Below are 13,423 nucleotides of genomic sequence, written 5' to 3' on the forward strand. Positions count from 1 at the left end.
TATGAACTAGAACATTAAAGCGCGCGTTGCCACGCCCGTCCATCTTAACGAAAGAACACTAACATATTTTAGAATATCTGAACGAAACAAATGAATAAATGAGAAAACTAAGAGGTTCCGATAACATTTCTCGTTCAGAGTTTTGTTCTACGTATAGGATTGCGTAATTCTAAGCATAGGATTGCATAAGTTGGTACTAAGACATTCATGGATGAGCTGACGGAAAATTGTATTAGCATGACATCACAATAATTTAGGATAATATTGAAATACAAAGGGCTTAAGGCCTGCAAATATGAAATATTTATATTGGCCAAATATTGATGCAAGTAAAGCTTGTCCTGGATTAAGTCTCTGGAAATACGAGTAAAATGAGGATTTAATCAGACCTTAGTACCAAAAGTAACAAGAAATTTCTATTACAAAGATCTAGGGCACTTCAAACTATCATTTTTAGACCAACCATGATGGCATACCAACTCTTAGAACTGAATGTTTCTTCGTAACATTTGTGAAATGCTTCAAATGTGATTCCAGGACTGCTAGAAAAGTCCTTGAAGCAAGACCAGCTAACCACACACAGCACAACTTTCAGGCTAATAGTATATCTTCAGGGAGAAAGTATAAATAAAGGGTATTCTCGAACTTATCAAAGCAACGTTCCTACAATTATGTGTTCCTTGAGAATCTTTGGAAAGCTCCAAAATCCCGCCAACTTTGTGAATCTTGTATAAATCAAAATATGGAAGATGTATAGTATATCGAATTAGTAATAGCAAGTAGCAACTCCCCTCTAAGAAAGAACTAAGAATCTCCAATTATGAGAACAGTTGAAAACAATGCTGCAATGCAAGACTTGCTTAAATCTAAAGTATGAAAAACAAGCTAGACATGGGAGGGTGATCACGACTGGTATCCAATGATAAGCCTTGATGCCACATGACCCTGCTTTTGACACAGGCCTTGCGATTTGAAAAGAAGTTGTATCATCAAGTTATATCATTAAGGAAATACAACAGTACGGTTTATTCAAAAGAAAACGCACACTTCATTCTAGTGCCAACAGCACCATGACTGCATAACATTAGCCTATATTATTTCAGAACATTACCGGAGAAGTCATAGCTAGGAAGTTACACTAAGGTTTATACACAGTTTCCAGAAGCGATGTTGTTTTCCTATTTTTCTAATAGAAGGGAAGCGATACAAAAAATTAATTCTGAGAGCATTGTAGTTTAGACAGTCCATAAATTTATCTCATGAGGGCACTCTTCAGATTGCCCATAAACTTCATCCTCTAGCTAATCCTCCCCTCATCACTCATCTTACCTATTAAAGTAGAAGGTTATATGTTAATAAGCAGCGTTCGACATACTGGAACAGAAAAGGTAGATACTTCTATGAACAAAATTGCACATTGCAGAAGATCTTTGACCAGGAACTTTTCCAAAACAATCAGAAAACAAATAAGGTCAGAAAATGACATATAATTTTTTTATAAATGGAATGGATATTATGTGTGCTCCCTTACTTGTTCCTGGTTAATATGTTGCCTCAAATTGTAGCTATGCTTCCCCACGCAACTCTCCAGGGATGCATCCTCTCTGGCTCTCACCGGTACGTATTTGTCTGGGTCTCTGGGATTAAAAGTTGAACTACTTGCGGATAGTATAGAATAGAATAAATTTACAGAACGGTAAAATTGCATGAGCAGGTGTACCTGTCGAGCAGCCATAGTTTCTGTGAGCAGTCCCTGAATAAAATCCCAAAGAAACGAGCATGTCACTCCCTAAAACAAAGAACAATAAGTCAGGCATCCATGAAATGATAGAGGATGAGGATGGCGGGCAAAAAGAAAAGCAATCCTAAGCAGGGAATATTGCTGACAAACAGTGGGAGGCTGAATGCGAGAAAATACACAATGTTGTTCGACCCAATCATTCCCTACCTCTCTGCTATTTTGCTGCAAGCCGATGCCCTTTTCTTCCGCGTCATCGTTCTATGCATCCGCGTAGAAGTCCATCAATGTTGTCCAGTCTGCACTCCCTTGGCAGATAAACAATTCTCCATTCATGAGTTTCAATTGTAAAGCCAGATGATACACAAGATCTAGAACATGAATGTGGTGTTGCGGTGCCCGTCCATCTTAATAAACAAGACATGAGTATTTGAGAGAAAATACAGAGAACCATCACAGTTAATATCAATCTTCTGCCAGATATTAAGCGGTGATCGAAATGAACCAAGCATTTCTGAACATATTATGCACAAAAACAAGGAAGATAAATTGCAGGCATAACAATATCAAGTATAAGTAGGCGGACCTGGCTCATCAAGCTAGTATTTCACATGCCAAACAACAACACTTGTATAACGTACACAGAGGCGGTGATCGAAATGAACCAAGTATTTCTGAACATATTATGCACCGAAGCAAGAAAAATATATTGCAAGCACAACAACATCAAGTATAAGTAGGCGGACCTGGCTCATCAAGCTAGTATTTCACCTGCCAAACAACAATACTTGTATAAGGTTCACACAGAGCCTCATAAAATAAGAAATAGTAATTAAGTTGTCCATAAGATTGCAAGGAAGCAGTTAGCTTAGATCGTCTACACATTGCCCATCAGGAATAGTACTAAGATGAACATGTATGATTTAACTGTAAAGAAAAAACATAAGGCAATCTAATCAAGAAAAGCTATCAACGCCTTCAGCTTCTTGGATATACCTAGGCAGGTGTCACAAAACTGTTCAAAGGTAGTAATGTCCAGACAGTAAAAAAAAAAGTTAATAAAGCATAGAAGAGAACATCGTGCACATTTAATGACATTGCCATTAGCAATTTTATTACTGCCTCAAACGGTCATGTCAAAATCAGATGCAATTATAACATTCTCCTGGAATAAAATAGCAAGTTTCAGTACTAAAACTATTAAAAGTAGGAAATCATACCGGACGAATCACGAAAGAAAACCATAACCTTCAGGCTCAGGGGAATAAATGCAACTTTTCTCTTGTTTTCACCCGATTTCTCTGATTGCTTGTCTAGCTTCTGATGCCATTTCTGTGTGCTGACTGTTGTCACTCAGGAAATACTCAAAACTCTGTTATTCAAGATACAATGTAAAAAATGGAAAATTAATCAAACGCTAGTAAAAGAAATTTGCAAAATTAAAGGGATATTTCTAACTATCATTGTACAGTACGAATACATGAAAAATCTATGGCCTGTAAGATGGTACGAACTGCAATTCTCTTGGAAAATAAAACAAGAAATTATAAGAGTAAGATGGATGGATTAAATAAAAACAAAGGAGTTAAGCTACAGGACTGATCGGCACCATTACAAGTCATTAACAGGTAAGAAAGTGTACATCAACTCTAGAATGACAAGGTGCTGAAAAAAATTACTCTATCTTGCTAAGCTGTTGGGATGTTGCAAAGAGTGTGTATTTCTCTCCCCGGTAGCATCTAGCTTCTTCCGCTTGCCATTCTTCCTCGAAGACAACAAGTACAACCATAACAAAATTATGTTGCTAATTTTCTTACTTCTTAACAGAGTTTGGTGGTGGCACACATTATTGCAGTTGTTGTGGCCTCTACATTCTGCACATCGCACGAAGCAAGAAAAGGAAGATACACCAGAACAAGAGAAGAGGAAAAGGTCATGCTCAGTGTAGGGATACTTTTTAGAGCGCTTTAGGGAAAATTTAATCTATTACTATGTAGCATCGCCTAATCATCGATGTTGGATGGCTCGCTGCGTATGAACCGTGTTGCCCCACATGGACTGGCCATTATACTTGTTCAAACGCATGGTCTACCACTTAAGAACAGGAACAAACAAGAAATGATCAATCAACTGCAACCCAGTCTGCAAGAACCTCCAATGACGGATCAATTCTTCTTTTGCGCGAAATAGCGGACTAATTTGATCTTTTTTCTACACGTACCTGCCTTCTGGCAATCGAGGAGATCGATCCGGGCGAAGGCGCCCTTGTGCTTCTCCCCAATCTGGTCGAGGGTCTGCACGGGCCATGGTCGCGCGGTTCATAGCACCGCCCAGAGTTTCGGAGGCTCTGATCCAGGTCCATGTACGCCCCATGGCCTTCTCCATCTGCCCATGCTCTCCCTTATCCTATCTTCTATTCTCCCGTAGCCCAATCTCCAGCAGCAACATCTCTCCCACGAACTGATGCAGCTGGCCCCAGATCCTAAATAAGTAAGGAGGAGAAGGGCCGGGGGCCAAACCGGAAACCGTCGTCCATTACTACCGCTAGGCAAGGAAACGGAAGCCCCGGCGACCTTTCTGCGGCATTAAGCACGGAGAAACGCGGCGGCGCCGACGTGTCCTTGCTCATGCCGTCGCTCCGCCTCCCCGGACGGGCTGCTCCCTCTTTCCTTACTCGTTCCAGCCTGTTTGGGATGAAACAAGTCGTATCTCGCGGCACAGACAAATTACAGGCCCAATTCACCGTTTAGGGGCCCAAGTAACATCCTGCGGGCTTATTCAATCCGGGGAGCAGCAGCCCTAGAACGAGAACGGCCTTTTTTACGCGATGTATACAGTTAACACATACGTAAGGTCAGTTCGGGAACGATAGTTGGCGTTTGCACCATCGGATTGTCCGATCAGACGGCCAAGAACATCAAATCGCTGTGAAGAGGTCTTGGTGGTTCCATTTTACTGTTACTTAATTTGACAAGAGTGCAAATAAATTGTTGAACACATCCGTAAGTTCACGAAATAAATATTGAAAACTAAAAGATTGAAATGACTAATTTGCATAACTCATTAAATCACAAAACCTTAATGTTTTAAAACCAAAAACTTGTCTTGCAAACGTGCATAGAAGAATGTCTCGAAGATAATAAACTTGACCTTACAAATTGATTGATAAAAACAATGACCTAACCCTACTCATCAAGTGGGACATCTGGCACATATGAAACAAATAGATAGATGCCATGATCACCAAGGTGGAGGATCATGAGCAGCTTGTGTCCCGTCTTCAACGTAGGTTCCATCTTCATGAATTTGTCCCATTTGTTGACGCACACACACTTGTCCTCGTTATCATGAGAAATGGTGTACGTCGATGATAGCCTCGTGTTAGGATGACAAACAAGAGTAATATATAGCACCTTCTTCATCCATGTCTTCTGGAACAATACGACGAGGCAGCTTTTGTTGTCAATTAGAAAACGAAATGGTCAGTTTTGTAACTCACATGGAAAAAGTAAATTAAATTTTTGTGTAATGGAAAAAAATGAAAACATTTACCATGAAATTCTTGTTTGTGTTGGACCAATTCAAGGTATGAACCAGCCCATAAGATCTTCCAAGATAAAAGTCACTAGCATCATTTTCTTCTACAAACATGTCAAGCTTGTCAACTTCTCCAATCACTTTCCCCATTTCTTTCCAGTTAACGTCTGTTCCCTCTGTTGCAGTGAGACGATCAACTATTTCTCTCTTACACTACTAGGAAAAGGCTTATAGCCGCACTTCTTACCGCCGGCGAGTCCGCTTCAAGGTGGCCGGCGGTAAGTTACCGCCGGCGAGCTGGTTTGGGGTCGCCGGGGATAGGCCCCTTACCACCGGCGAGTCGGGACTGAAACCGCCGGGGGTAAGTTGAGCTGAGAGCACTCAGATGGACCTCCTATTACCGCCAGCGAAATGGGTTAGAAGGCTCCGGGGATAAGAGCATCTCCAGCCGCGTCCCCCAAACCGCGCCGGATTGAGCGTTTGGGGGACGTGTTTTGTTCGTGCCGCGTTTGGGGGACGTCGCTTCCCAGCCGCGTCCCCCAAACGCCTCCCCCAAACATTTAAAATACTTTTTTTTTGGCATTTTTATTTCAATTTCCACAAACTAATACATAATTGGGAACGTGGTTTACACGAAGACACAGTTTGGAACATGGTTTTCCACAAACTAATACATAGTTCGAACCATGGTGGACACAAATATAAAATTTTGCAAAAAAACTAAACCTAACTAGGCCGTGCATCGAAGGTTTCCTGTGTTCGCTGCTAAGAAAAAACACTCGAGGGCACACCCAGATCACCCAAGCCGGAAAATCCAGGCGGGAGGATGGTGCCCTTGTTGGTTCTACCGATGAGGCAAACATCCGAAACTTCCGTGCACGTGTTCGCTGCGAAGAAACAACACTCTTCATCATCGGTCGTCCTCCTCGTCGGTGCTTGTCGCCGTGGTAGTCCCGGCGGCGGCGCGTCTCGTCGAAGACCTTGACGCTCATGTCCCCGTCGCCGAAGTAGGAGAACGAGGAGGATGAAGCCGGCCCGAGGCTGTGGTGCCGCGCGAACTTCTCCCAGCCGATGTTGAGGTACATCTTGTCGCACGCGTCGTAGATCACGTCGACGATCCACCGGTAGTAGCCGCACGCAGCCTCCCGCATATGCATCGTGCGCGGGCGGTCGTCGCCGGCGACGTAGTCGGCGAAGGAGTCCGGCCGGCCTCGCGGATGCCGCGCGAGTCGCCCTTGAGGACGAGGACGAACTCGAACGAGCACGTCCGGCTCCACGTCCATCTCCGACGATGAAGCCGACGGCGTGGGAGGCGACGGCGAGCGTTCGGCTCCGCCGCGGCCACGACCACGACCACGACCACGGCCGCGAGGTCGGCCTCCGCCTCTACCAGACATAGCGTCGAGTCTTGTTGAGATGGTGGCGGCTAGGGTTTGGGAGAGACGCGCTAGGGTTTGTGTGTGAGAGGGACGATGAGAGGCGGCCCTTTTATAGGTCGGAGGGAGGCGGAGGAGCGGTGGCGCTCATTAACGCCGGCACGCAGAGCTAGGCGCGACGGGACGCGTCGCTGCGCCTCTGCGGGAACTACACCGTCGCTGCGGGAACTGCACCGTCGCTGCAAAGCCAATAACTTCCATCGCGAGGTAGGCGACGGTTAGATTAAAATTTATTGTGCCGCTGACGGGTCGGCCCCGCCACTCCCCGCCTCGCTTTTCGGTGTGTCCGGCGTCCCCGGAGCGTCCCCTGTGGGACGGGGACGGACTCGGGGCGTCGGACACCGTATCGGAGCGCGCCGGACAAAATTCACGCGGCTGGAACGGTTTTTTGGTCCGGCGCGCCCTAAATTGTTTGGGGGACGCTTTGGAGGGCTACCACTGGCGAAGCCATGTCGAAAGCGCCAGGGGTAACGTGAGCTGGTATTGGCCATCCGGACCACCAGCGACCACGATTCCTATTCGCCGGGGGTAGATGGCGCGCTGTGGTCGTGGCCACCACACCCACGCCACCCATGACACGCACCCACGCACACAGCCACACACGCATCCATTCCCCTCTCCCCCTCCCATCGATTCCCGATCTCGTCGGCGATTCTCCCCCTCCTTTCGTCTCACCCGCACCGTCTGCTCCGCCGCTACCTCGCCCCTCTTCCTCCTCGGTTGCGCCTGTTCCCCAACCTCAACCTAGGAGATCCGAGGACTACACCCAGCCCCAGGCCTCCTCCTCTCTTTATCTCCCTGCCTCCGCTGCCAGATTCGCCGCTTCCTCTCTCGAGCCATGGCCTCCACCTCCACCACCGCCGCCGACGAGGCAGGGACCAGCGGAGAGGTCGCCGTCCGGCCCCGACGCGCGCTGGAGGAGCTGTGGGACGAGACCTTCATGCGCGATATGCCCGCCGACCCGCGCTCTGACAACATCCCGCGCCAGGTTCCCTCCTCTGCTCTTTACTAGTCTCTCTATATATAAATTATCGCGCGGTGAATTCCCCCGCTCCACAAAGGTGTTGATGCCATGTTAATCTCCCAGTTTTGGGTGCGCAGGTGCTGCACGCGTGGCATGGTCCCCGGCCGTCGCCCACCTCCTGGATCTTGGATCACAAGGAGTCAGTCCTCTCCCGTTCCTAGTCCCCCAAAATCAATCACTACATCACCCTTTTTGTTTACTGCTAGTGCTGCTATTTCACTTAATAATAGCACTCGATGATATTTTCCTGCTCATTGTTGGTATAGCATCATCGTCCATCGCTACCTTTGCACCAACTGCAAATTATTTGTATCTGTACAAGTATGTATTTGAGAAATTAATAGTTTCAGTGTTAACAAAGCAGCACAAACATTGTTGCAGGTCTAGCTGTAATATAAACATGTACACATCTACATTTCGTTTTCTAATTGGCAGCATATGCTAAGAATTGAATCCAATGACAAGTACTATGGGAATGTTAATTATGTTTTCTTAACAAATGAGTTATATCCAAGTGTACTGTCAGGTGTTGAGAATTGAATCCAAGGGCGTCAACAACCAAGGTATGTCTCGCCCTCTGTTGTGCTATCTCCCGATCGATTTACTGAACTGTGTTACAGATAGTACAACAGCAGCTAACGATCGTGGCTAACTAACACGATGTGGTGCCGTGAGACTAGGAACTAGCACTAATTAAATTACAAAGACTTGGTCCAAGTGTTATCTGAATTACACACATGTGCTAACATGAATCTTACACATACCCTGAAAATGATTTTTTTCATGATTTTGTTCTACCTAAGCCAATCCTAATGTCCACATGAATAAACATGATTGTTCTATTTGGGCAAATATTTAATGCATGTGTTTGTAGATACGCTTGAGCTTGCAGTGCTTGCTTGGTATTACTACAGTATGAACATGAGTTTGATTGCCTTGCTTGCAGTGCTTGCAATTTATACTACAACATAAATGAATTTTTTCTGTAACTTGTGATGCTGAGGTAATCTGAATTTGACTGACAATTCATGTCTCACATAATTTGCATTATTTAATGAAGAGAATGTCTATGTGAACTGTCTGGATATCTCTGAAAGAACACATACTTGAGTTGTTTAACGAATAATACTTGTAGCAGTTTTTTCTTCATTTAGCTGAATTGTTTGAGCAAGATATTACATGTCCAGTTTTCAAATTGCTTATACAAATAATAGTCTTATCATTGTGCAGACTATTGTGGTTTATGATATTGTTATGCACCGCCTTATTTTCTGAAGGTATTTTGCTACATGGGCCCTATCTAATGCATGTCCTTCCTGTATGTGGCTTTGCAGACGAAAAATTTCTGCTTCTGAAGACCTTAAGTTGGAGCTACTCTTGATGCGCAGAGCTGTCGGTGTATACTGGTGTATGTTTCATTGCTGCACTTTGTCTAGAGTAATAACTATAGAGAAGGGCACAATACTTTGGCTGTTTTGGTGGGTTGTCGGAAATCTCCCCAACATTCTATATTCCGGAACGGAGTGAGTATATCTGTTGTTATGAACATTTGGGTACTTCCTATATCTGCTGTGTTACTGATGTGTATCTTGTTGTTAGTCTGGTATTTCCATGTATGTTCTGTGTAGTCTGGTGTATATACAGTGTAATTCAAGATTTTTTTGGCTCTTGTTATTATTATCCCTGGCGAATTTTTAGTTTTACCCCTGGCGTAAGCGCCGGCGATACGCAATGTTACCCCCGGCGAATAGGCTAGGTGCCGGCGGTAACAAATACCGCTGGCGAAATGGAGAAGGCGTCGGCGGTAAGTTGGACTTACCACCGGCGAAATAGAAAGCGCCGGGGATAAGCCCTTACCACCGGTGAGGTGATCGCCGGCGAACACGAAGATGCCGGCGGTAAGGTAATTCCTAGTAGTGTTAAGAACACCAAGAAAATAGTATGCTACAAAATAAAATGTGTGGTACACATAGTTATTGCACAGAAATCACAACTTACTTATATGAAAGCTAGAATGAAAATAGGAAATAAGTATTATTACATGGATGAATGATAGGGTATTGTGGACAAACAGCAGCGCTTGGTTCCAAACCCCTTAGTAAAATGGATAAATGCACCTCCTGGTGCAGTTGAAGTTCGTACACTCTACAGTATTCCTTTCAAGCATCACCACTGATGAAAGTTTTATTTGGTTCATTTGTAACTTTAAACTCAAATAAAAAAAATCTGGTGTGGTAAAGGACGCAAAGAATATCCTTCCTTCTATGATAAGCTTTCACATTATACTTTTTCAGCAAAGCAGCTCTTTCATAGCATGGGAGGACCTGGCCAGCATGTATCATACAATGAGAGGACAGCAGTTGCATGTAAAAATAACATACATCCCCCTATGATTTTTCAATTTATCATGCAAGTCAAGCCACTAATTAAATAATAGTACCAGATCTACAAGAAACGATCATACGTTAACACATCTTGCAGTAATAAAATCGTACTGTCTTCTCGTCGAATCCTTCTCTTAGGGTAAAGTTGTTCACCTTTTTGTGAGTCACAGCAGTGCACAGTACCTTTATGTCGAAACAAACACCACACGACATGATAATTAGATGAGATCGTGAGTGCAGTCCATCAGATCTACAAATAAAGTCGACTAAACCAAAGTCCCTAGATATATCGTAAGATCTAAAAAAACTAGGTAGAATGTGTCAACCTTGTCGACGAAACCAAATTCACTAGATATATCGATATCGTAATATCTATAAAAAAAACTAATGTAGAATATGTGAAGCTTTCTCGACCAAACCAAAGTCCCTACAATTCATCACGTTGGCCAAACATAATGAACATACCTGGAGAGCTGGAGTCATTGCCATAGAAGTAGTCGTGTAGGACAGTTCGCCGATAGCAAGCTCAAGACCGAGGGAGTTCGCGAAATAACAAGGATGAGAGATGGGAAGAGGCGATGCTAATAGAGAAACAGGCTGGAGCGATCGTCAAGGGACATATATAGTAATGCTCCCTTGATTGTGTAGATTGTTTGTTATGAATATTTTGTTTGTTTCGGAAAGTAATAATTAGTAGCCTTTAGCGGCCTTTTCTTTGGTCAACCCTTATCCTACTGAATATGAGGGAAATAAAAATAAAAAATGAAGCATGTATTTGAGTTTTAGGATGAAATTTCCGAAATTTTGCTTACCAAACAAATTTTATTAAGAGGTTGTCAAACTTTTTTCAAAGTGAAACTTCGGTTCTAGGGTAGTGTGGTGACGCCAAATTAGACCAGCACGTGCTCCTAATTTTCCCAATACCCTAAGATGTACATGCTTCATAAGTGATGCCTCTTCTTGAGTTTAGAGAATGAATTTTGAAAATTTTCAAACCAAACTGCCAAGATAGCATGTGATACGTCTCAAACGTATCTATAATTTCTTATGTTCCATGCTACTTTTATGATGATACTCACATATTTTATACACACTTTATGTCATTATTATGCATTTTTCGGCACTAACCTATTGACGAGATGCCGAAGAGCCAGTTGCTGTTTTCTGCTGTTTTTGGTTTCAGAAATCCTACAAAGGAAATATTCTCGGAATTGGACGAAATGAACGTCCAGGGTCTTATTTTTCCACGAAGCTTCCAGAAGACCGAAAGGATTACGAAGTGGGGCGACGAGGCGCCGACACCACAGGGCCGCGCGGCCAAGGGTGGGGCCGCGCCGCCCTATGGTGTGGGGCCCTCGTCCCTCCACCAACCCTACCCTTCCGCCTACTTAAAGCCTTCATCGCGAAAACCCTAGTACCGAGAGCCACGATACGGAAAACCTTCCAGAGACGCCGCCGCCGCCAATCCCATCTCGAGGGATTCAGGAGATCGCCTCCGGCACCTCGCCGGAGATGGGAATCATCTCCGGAGGACTCTTCATCACCATGATCGCCTCCGGATTGATGTGTGAGTAGTTCACCCTCGGACTATGGGTCCATAGCAGTAGCTAGATGGTTGTCTTCTCCTCATTGTGCTATCATGTTAGATCTTGTGAGCTTCCTATCATGATCAAGATCATCTATTTGTAATGCTACATGTTGTGTTTGTTGGGATCCGATGAATATGGAATACTATGTCAAGTTGATTATCAATCTATCATATATGTTGTTTATGTGCTTGCATGCTCTCCGTTGCTAGTAGAGGCTCTGGCCAAGTTGATACTTGTAACTCCAAGAGGGAGTATTTATGCTCGATAGTGGGTTCATGCCTCCATTGAATCTGGGACAGTGACAGAAAGTTCTAAGGTAGTGGATGTGCTGTTGCCACTAGGGATAAAACATCAATGCTTTGTCTAAGGATATTTGTGTTGATTACATTACGTACCGTACTTAATGCAATTGTCTGTTGTTTGTAACTTAATACTGGAAGGGGTTCGGATGATAACCTGAAGGTGGACTTTTTAGGCATAGATGCATGTTGGATAGCGGTCTATGTACTTTGTCGTAATGCCTCGATTAAATCTCATAGTACTCATCGTGATATATGTATGTGCATTGTTATGCCTTCTTTATTTGTCAATTGCCCAACTGTAATTTGTTCACCCAACATGCTATTTATCTTATGGGAGAGACACCACTAGTGAACTCGTGGATCCCGGTCCATTCTTTACATCCGAAATACAATCTATCGCAATACTTGTTCTTTACTGTTCTTCGCAAACAAACATCATCTTCCACACTATACATCTAATCCTTTGTTACAGCAAGACGGTGAGATTGACAACCTCACTGTTACGTTGGGGCAAAGTACTTTGATTGTGTTGTGCAGGTTCCACGTTGGCGCTGGAATCCCTGGTGTTGCGCCGCACTACACTCCGCCACCAACAACCTTCACGTGTTCCTTGACTCCTACCGGTTCGATAACCTTGGTTTCTTGCGAGGGAAAACTTGTCGTTGTACACATCACACCTTCCTCTTGGGGTTCCCAACGAACGTGTGTCTTACACGCCATCAAGACGGTTTCCGGCGCCATTGCCGGGGAGATCAAGACACGCCGCAAGGGAGTCTCCCACATCCAATCTCTTTACTTTGTTTTTGTCTTGCTTTACTTTACATTATTTACTGCTTTGTTTGCTCTCTATATCAAAAACACAAAAAAATTAGTTGCTAGATTTACATTATTTACTGTCTTGTTTGCATTCTCTATATTGAAAACACAAAAAATTAGTTACTTGCATTTACTTTATTTAGTTTGCTTTATAGCACAAATAATAATGATTTCCTATGCACACCTATTGCTCCACCTGCTACTACAGCAGAATTTTTTGAAATTAAACCTGCTTTACTAAATCTTGTCATGAGAGAGCAATTTTCTGGTGTTACTTCTGATGATGCTGTTGCCCATCTTAATAATTTTGTTGAACTTTATGAAATGCAAAAGTATAAGGATGTAGATGGTGACATTATAAAATTAAAATTGTTTCCTTTCTCCTTAAGAGGAAGAGCTAAAGATTGGTTGCTATCTTTGCCTAAGAATAGTATTGATTCATGGACTAAATGTAAGGATGCTTTCATTGGTAGATATTATCCTCCCGCTAAAATTATATCTTTGAGAAGTAGCATAATGAATTTTAAGCAATTGGATAGTGAACATGTTGCTCAAGCATGGGAGAGAATGAAATCTTTTGTGAAGAATTGCCCTACC

At 43.6% G+C, this 13,423-nt stretch overlaps 1 long non-coding RNA gene across 4 annotated transcripts; it reads right to left on the minus strand.

The window, feature by feature from the left end:
* Positions 1–969: 969 nt before the first annotated feature.
* Positions 970–4,389, minus strand: LOC124700521. Of its 4 annotated transcripts, none has more exons than XR_007001761.1 (6): positions 3,960–4,389; positions 2,959–3,110; positions 1,949–2,509; positions 1,721–1,789; positions 1,532–1,637; positions 970–1,329 (listed from the first exon to the last, which is right to left on the minus strand). It is a non-coding gene; the product is annotated as an uncharacterized LOC124700521 (long non-coding RNA). The 4 variants fall into 4 exon arrangements; XR_007001762.1 differs by having other exon boundaries at positions 1,949–2,037; positions 2,325–3,110; XR_007001763.1 differs by having other exon boundaries at positions 1,949–3,110.
* Between the last annotated feature and the right edge of the window lie 9,034 nt (positions 4,390–13,423).

The sequence above is a fragment of the Lolium rigidum genome, chromosome 1 (assembly GCF_022539505.1).
Source record: "Lolium rigidum isolate FL_2022 chromosome 1, APGP_CSIRO_Lrig_0.1, whole genome shotgun sequence".
Lineage (NCBI taxonomy): Eukaryota > Viridiplantae > Streptophyta > Magnoliopsida > Poales > Poaceae > Lolium > Lolium rigidum.